This window comes from Heptranchias perlo, chromosome 11 (assembly GCF_035084215.1).
Source record: "Heptranchias perlo isolate sHepPer1 chromosome 11, sHepPer1.hap1, whole genome shotgun sequence".
NCBI lineage: Eukaryota > Metazoa > Chordata > Chondrichthyes > Hexanchiformes > Hexanchidae > Heptranchias > Heptranchias perlo.
Genome location: NC_090335.1, coordinates 1104704 through 1113124, shown reverse-complemented (window position 1 = coordinate 1113124; position 8421 = coordinate 1104704).

Below are 8421 nucleotides of genomic sequence, written 5' to 3'. Positions count from 1 at the left end.
ATTCATTATTTTAGCAAATTGCAACTCACTTCAACAACTCTGATCAGATCTAACCTTGCTTCAGATTCAAAATGGAATACCATTTCCATTCACTGCCATGGAAAATATTATGATTTCAGAGAACTCTATAAGATTAAACCCTGCCCTTCAGTGTTATGTATTCCTTGTTCTACTTTCCAGTGATATAGGAAAGTTATTAATGAAAGTATATTTTCAATACCTTAGAAATATAAAAACATAGAAAATTTATGACACAGAAGGAGGCCAATCGGCCCATCGTGTCTGTACAAGTCGAAATGGTGCTATCCAGCCAATCCCACTTTCCAGCTCTTGGCCCGTAGCCCTGTAGGTAACGACACTTCAAGTGCTCATCCAAGTACTTTTTACTTCTGCCTCTACCACCCTTTCAGGCAGTGAGTTCCAGACCCCCACCACCCTCTGGGGGAAAACATTTCTCCTCAACTCCCCTCTAATCCTTCTACCAATTACTTTAAATCTATGCCCCCTGGTCACTGACCCCTCTGCTAAGGGAAATAGTCCTCCCTATCCACTCTATCTCGGCCCCTCATAATTTTATACAACTCAATTAAATCTCCCCTCAGCCTCCTCTGTTCCAAAGAAAACAACCCCAGCCTATCCAATCTTTCCCCATCGCTAAAATTCTCCAGTCCTGGCAACATCCTCATAAATCTCCCCTGTACCCTCTCTAGTGCAATCACATCATTCCTGTAATGTGGTGACCAGAACTGTGCACAGTACTCAAGCTGTGGCCTAACTAGTGTTTTATACAGTTCCAGCATAACCTCCCTGCTTTTATATTCTATGCCGCGGCTAATAAACATTTTTACCCACCTTATCTACCTGTCCTGCACTCCAAGGTCCCTCTGTTCCTCTACACCTCTCAGTATCCTCCCATTTATTGTGTATTCCCTTGCCTTGTTTGCCCTCCCCAAATGCATTACCTCACACTTCTCTGGATTGAATTCCATTTGCCACTTTTCTGCCCACCTGACCAGTCCATTGATATCTTCCTGCAGTCTACAGCTTTCCTCCTCACTATCAACCACACGGACAATTTTTGTATCATCTGCAAATTTCTTGATCATGCCCCCTACATTTAAGTCTAAATCATTAATACCACAAAAAGCAAGGGACCTAGTACTGAGCCCTGTTGAACCCCACTGGAAACAGCATTCCAGTCACAAAAACACCCGTCGACCATTACCCTTTGCTTCTTGCCACTGAGCCAATTTTGGATCCAACTTGCCACTTTCCCTTGGATCCTATGGGCTTGTACTTTTTTGACCAGTCTGCCATGTGGGACCTTGTCAAAAGCCTTGCTAAAATCCATGTACACTACATCAAATGCGTTACCCTCTTCGACCCTCCTTGTTATATTCCTCAAAAAATTCAATCAAGTTAGTCAGACACGACCTTCCCTTTTTAAAAGGAACTCGCTCCCGATTTCCGTTCCCCTATTTTCGAAGGCACTGACCCATGCGGGGGTTCCATGGGCACAAGCCATGTTAAAGTGTTCATGTTTCATATTCAGCGTAAATGGTGAGTGTTGGTGAGCTATTTGGCTATAGGGAGCATCGTAGCCAGGCTCAATTCTATTCCTAATGACATCTACTTTCCAGCAGGAGTGTGAACCCTGGCCAATTTCCCTTCCCCAGCTCAGGGTTACAGAGGTGGATTGTAATACTGCAGGGTTACAGAGGTGGATTGTAATACTGCAGGGTTACAGAGGTGGATTGTAATACTGCAGGGTTACAGAGGTGGATTGTAATACTGCAGGGTTACAGAGGTGGATTGTAATACATACAGTATTTCATTAAAAGTACAATATCTTCAACTGTAACTGGATACTGGCAGTTTTTAAATAATATTGGCTCAAAGAATAACACCAAGTGACAGAGTCTGCACAATCTTCATGTTTTATCATTAGTTAAAGATACCAATCCACTCCAGGAGTGTTCAAACTTTGCAGATGTGAACTGTGGAGCCTCAGGTGCCACATACAGGGGGAGTTCACAATCCAAGGGAGAACCATGCTCACAGGGAGCACATCGCCAGAAATTTTGATGGACAGAAAATCACAGGCTTTGCTCACAGACTTCCCAAGGTGTGCTCTCCCTGTGTGCCACTCCCCACTGGGAGCACTGCATTGCCAAAAAGGTTAAATTCATTCGCATCATACAGCACAGAAGGAGGCGATTTGGCCCATCGTGTTTGTGCCACTCTTTGAAGGAGCTATTAAATTAGTCCCACTCCCCTGGCCTTACCTCATAGCCCTGCAAATTTCTCCCCTTCAAGTATATACCTCATTCCCTTCAGAATGTTACCACTGAATCTGCTTCCACTGCCCTCTAGATCGTAACAACTCATTGCGGAAAACAATTTCTCCTCATCTCCCCCCGGTTCTTTTTGCCAATTAAATCTGTGTCCTCTGGTCACCAACTCTCCTGCCAGTGGAAAGAGTTTCTCCCTATTTATTCTATCAAAACCCCTCATGATTTTGAACACCTCTATTAGCTCTCCCTTTAACCTTCCCTGATCTAAGGCAAACAATCCCAGCTTCTCCAGTCTCTCCACATAACTCCACAAGTCCCTCGTCCATGGTACCATTCTAGTAAATCTCTTCTGCACCCTCTGCAAGGACTTGACATCCTAAAGTGTGATTCCCAGAATTAGACACAATACTCCAGCTGGGGCCTAACCAATGATTTATAAAAGATTTGCATAACTTCCTTGTTTTTGTACTCTATGCCTCTGTTTATAAAGTCCAGGATCCCAATGCTTTTTTAACAGCCTTCTCAACTTGTCCCGCTACCTTCAAATATTTGTCTATGTGCACCCCCAGATCTCTCTGTTCCTGCACCCTGCACCCTGGACCATTTAGTTTATATTGCCTCTCCTCATTTTTCATTCCAAAATGCATCACTTCACACTTCTCTACATTAAATTTCATCTGCCATGTGTCTGTCCATTTCACCAGTCTGTCTATGTCCTCCTGAAGTCTGTCACTATCCTTCACATAGTTTACAACATTTCTGAGTTTTGTGTCATCTGCAAACTTTGAAATTATACCCTCGATACCCAAGTCCAGGTCATTAATATATATCAAAAAGAGCAGTGGTCCTAATACTGACCCCTGGGGAACACCACTGTAAACTTCCCTCCAGTCTGAAAAACCACCGTTCACCACTACTCTCTGCTTTCTGTCTCTTGGACAATTTCATATCCACACTGTCACTGTCCCTTTAATCCCACGGGCTTTAATTTTGTTAATAAGTCTATTATGTGGCACTTTATCAAAGGCCTTTTGAAAGTCCATATACACAACATCAACCACACTACCCTCATCAACCCTCTCTGTAATTTCATTGAAGAATTCAATCATATTTGTAATACACAATTTGCTTTTAACAAATCTATGTAGGCTTTCATTTATTAACCCATATTAACCAAGTGACAATTAATTTTCCCCACCACCGACGTTAGGCTGACTGGCCTGTAATTGTCGGGTTTATCCCTCTCCCCTTTTTTGAACAGGGGTGTAACATTTACAATCCTCCAGTCCTCCGGCACCGTCCCCATATCTAAGGGTGATTGGAAGATTGTGGCCAGAGCCTCCGCAATTTCCACCCTTCCTTCCCTCAGTAACCGAGGATGTATCCCATCCGGACCGGGTGACTTTTCCACTTTGAGTACTGCCAGCAGTTTAAGTCGCTCTGCTTTATCTATTTCTATAGATAGAGAAAGGATATTTCTATCCTATCCAATTTCTCAACCCCCTTCTCCTTTACTGTGACATTAGCAGCATCCTCTTCCTTAGTGAAGACAGATGCAAAGTCCTCATTCTCTATCTCAGCCATGCCCTCTGCCTCCACAAGAAGATTTCCTTTTCGGTCCCTAATTGGCCCCACCCTTTCTTTGACTACCCTTTTACTTTTTGTATGTTTATAAAATACTTTAGTGTTCCCTTTTATGTTACTTGCCAATCTTTTCTCTAAACCTTTCCGCTAAACCCTCCGAGATCTCCGCAGACCTCCAGTTCTGGCCTCCTGTCCATCCCCCACTCCCTTCACCCCATCATTGGCAGCCCTGCCTTCAGCTGCCTGGGCCCCAAGCTCTGGAATTTCTTCCCTAAATCTCTCGGCCTCTCTCCACCTTTAAGACCCTCCTTCAAACCTACCTGTTTGGCCAAATTTCCAGTCACCTGTCCTGTTTGACTCGGTGTCAATTTATCTAATTACGCTCCTGTGAAGTGCCTTGGGATGTTTGTAACCTGTGGTGTAATCAGATTAAATAAGACTGATTGACGGAGAGGCTGAACTGATATTTGATCGTTTCTCAGTGAGATGCCTCGGAGAAATAGTTGTCCATCTTGGCCAGTGGTAAGTTCATGGGTTGAACATGTACAACAGTAGGTGTTGTAATAGGTTGGGATCAGAAAATAAAATCAACAAAATCATGTAAAATGCTATGTTAATTATAAATGTTCATATTTTTTGCTTTTCCCTGGGAGGCAGGCAGGCAGCCTAATTCCAGGCTTGCATAACCATTTAAAGAAAGGTTACGAGTGTCTTGACATCAGCTTCAAGGTCCCGTAAATCAGCACAACAAACTGACCTACCTGTCAAAACAATCCCCCTTTAAATTGTCTGTCTGTAAGGCTTTCTCTGGGGTTTTTTGATCCCTCCTGGGAGAAAGTGGCTGTTCTTTGCCCAATGTACTGCACTGAAAGTACAATTTCCTGGAATGTAACCAGAGCGAGTCTCAAAGAATCTGCTCCATGTTGTAATCCTGAATAGATGATGAGGTGAGGTTCCTGGTCCTGGTTCATCACTGACTCACTGGTTCCTTGATTAACACATCCGTTCTCTGCAATATTAAGTTACAATCCTAATATGGCATGGAGGCAAATTTAGAAATTCAGAGATGCTCTGAAGTTGGCTTGTTACTCCGTCAAAGTCAGTGGAAGGAGAGGGAGCTACATCTGTTATTCAGTCTTACAGACGGGGAATTTAAAGATTTTGGATGCTGTACCACTTGGACCTAAAAGTTTATACAGTGTAAATGAATGGACTAGTTCTAGTGGGCTATATCTAACCTGGGAATTCACTTCAAGGGTTACTGACTGAGGCAGAATGTATGTCAACACAGTGAACATTCGATTTGATAGGGAGAGGTAGAAAAAGGAAGTGAAGGGATGTGGGAACAAGGTCGGATAAATGTGGTTTGGACTATTGGTCATGTGGAGAGTAAATGGCGAGACATCCTGATCATCTGAAATCTGAAGGGGGAGGGGAGAGGGGGAAGGGAGGGGAGAGGAGGGGAGGGGGAGGGGAGAGTGAGAAGGGGAGAGGAGGGGAGGGGAGAGGAGGGGAGAGGAGGGGCGGGCAGAGGTGGGGAGGGGAGGAGAGGGCAGGGGAGAGCAGGGGAGAGCAGTGGAGGGTAGGGCAGGGCAGAGCAGGGCAGGGGAGAGCAGGGCAGGGGAGAGCAGCACAGGGCAGATCAGGGCAGGGCTATCCGAATTGCCCACTTTCACTATCAGGAATAAGATTGAGAGGAATTTCTGCCTGGGGTCCACCCATTCATTCACAGAACAGCAGCTGCTGGGTGTCTGTGGGAAATGGAGCTTCCGCTACTCTCACAATAAAGAGATATTCTGGTTTTATATTGTGAAACTATACTCAATGAAAACCAGCGCTGCTGCACAGGTGAGTAAGCCAGCAACTGTGAGCTATTTTTGGTTCAGCACAGTCTTCATCGAATCACAGAATCTTACAGCACAGAAGAGGCCATTCGGCCCATCGTGCCTGTGCCGGCTCTTTGAAAGTTCTATCCAATTAGTCCCACTCCCCTGCTCTTTCCCTATAGCCCTGTAAATTTTTCCCTTTTGAAAGTTATTATTGAATCTGCTTCCACCGCCCTTTCAGGCAGTGAATTCCAGATCAGAACAACTCGCTGCGTAAAAAAATTTCTCCTCATCTCCCCCTCTGGTTCTTTTGCCAATTACCTTAAATCTGTGTCCTCTGGTTACCGACCCTCCTGCCACTGGAAACAGTTTCTCCTCATTTACTCTATCGAAACCCTTCATGATTTTGAACACCTCTATTAAATCTCCCCTTAACCTTCTCTGCTCTGAGGAGAACAACCCCAGCTTCTCCAGTCTCTCCACATAACTGAAGTCCCTCATCCCTGGAATCATTCTAGTAAATCTCTTCTGCACCCTCTCTGAGGCCTTCACATCTTTCCTAAATTGAACACAATACTCCAGCCCAGGCCTAACCAGTGTTTTATAAAGGTTCAGCATAACTTCCCTGCTTTATGCCTCTATTAATAAAGCCCAGGATCCCATATGCTTTTTAAACAGCCAACTTGTCCTGCCACCTTCAAAGATTTGTGTATATACACCCCCAGGTCTCTCTGTTCCTGCACCCCCTTTAAAATTGTCCCATTTAGTTTATATTGCCTCTCCTCTTTCTTCCTACCAAAATGCATCACTTCACAGTTCTCTGCGTTAATTTTCATCTGCCACGTGTCTGCCCATTTCACCAGTCTGTCTCTGTCCTCCTGAAGTCTGTTACTATCCCACTCACTATTTGCTATATTCCCGAGTTTCGTGTCATCTGCAAAGTTTGAAATTATACCCTCTATACCCAAGGTCATTAATCTATATCAAAAAGAGCAGTGGTCCTAATACTGATCCCTGGGAAACACCACTGTAAACTTCCCTCCAGTCTGAAAAACAACCGTTCACCACTACTCTCTGCTTTCTGTCTCTGAGACAATTTTGTATCCACACTGCCACTGTCCCTTTAATCCCATGGGCTTTAATTTTGCTAACAAGTCTATTATGTGGCACTTTATCAAATGCCTTTTGAAAGTCCATATACACAACATCAACCATACTACCCTCATCAACCCTCTCCGTTACTTCATCAAAGAACTCAATCAAATTAGTCAGACGTGATTTTCCTTTAACAAATCCGTGCTGACTTTCATTTATTAGCCCAGACTTTTCCAAGTGCCAATTCATTTAATCCCTGATTATTGTCTCTAAAGGTTTCCCCACCACCGATGTTAGGCTGACTGGCCTGTAATTACCGGGTTTATCCCTCTCCCCTTTTTTGAACAGGGGTGTAACATTTACAATCCTCCAGTCCTCCGGCACCGTCCCCATATCTAAGGGTGATTGGAAGATTGTGGTCAGAGCCTCCGCAATTTCCACCCTTCCTTCCCTCAGTAACCGAGGATGTATCCCATCTGGACCAGGTGACTTTTCCACTTTGAGCACTGCCAATCTTTTAAGTACCTCCTCTTTATCTATTTCTATCCTCTCCAATATCACCACTACCTCCTCCTTTACTGCTACACTGGCAGCATCCTCTTCTCTAGTGAAGACCGATGTGAAGTCATCGTTTAGTACCTCAGCCATGCCCTCTGCCTCCACAAGAGGATCTCCTTTTTGGTCCCTAATCGGTCCCACCCTTCCTTTGACTCACTTTTTCTATTTATATGTTTATAAAAGACTCCTACACCCTGCCCCTCTTATTTCCTTTTCCAGTTCTCCCCTGTACTTTTGATATTTAGTTTGGTTCTCTACTGAATTATGAGCCCGACATTTATCATAAGCCTCCTTTTTCCTCTCCAGGGGCACTAAATTGGGCCGTGTAATGCCTGTTGTTTCGGCGCTACGCGGCCTCTCCCACATCCAAGATGGCGTCTTGGCTCTGCGTGATGTGCGCCGGACGCCATCTTGGTATAGGAGTTAGCGCAGGCGCAGATAACGAACGCTGGAATCATGTAAAGTCGGGAGAAAATGGCTTCAATCAGTGCACAACGCTAATTTAAAGTGACAGACACCATTTTGGGATTTAACGTTCAACTCAACGCACAGTTTTAACCCCGACCATCTGAACGTGTCTTAGAGTGCCTGGAGGAACCCCCACCGACGCTATTTAAAGGGACCATGCAGGATTTACAGGTTAGTGGATGGATTATTGCTTCTGGCTGCCGAGACATTTGTAACTGTTTTTGGGGGTCTCCTACACTTCAATACTAGGACACGGGGACATAGTCTAACATTTAGAGACAGGAGTGGACGAGTGAAGTTAGGAAATGCTTCTACACGCAAAGGCTGGGAGACGTTTGGAACACTCTTCTACAGACAGCAGTTGATGCGAGCTCACTTGTGAATGTTAAATCTGAGATTGATAGATTTCTGTGAACCAAGGGTATTAAGGGATATGGGGCTAAGGATATGGAGTTAGGTCACAGGTCAACCATGATCTCATTGAATGGTGGAACAGGCTCGAGGGTGTAAATGCCACTGCCACTCGCTGTCTCCTGATATGCGCCACCTTCTGCTGCAAGAAAGCGGGACGTGTGTCTGGGTGATGTGCCGGTCAT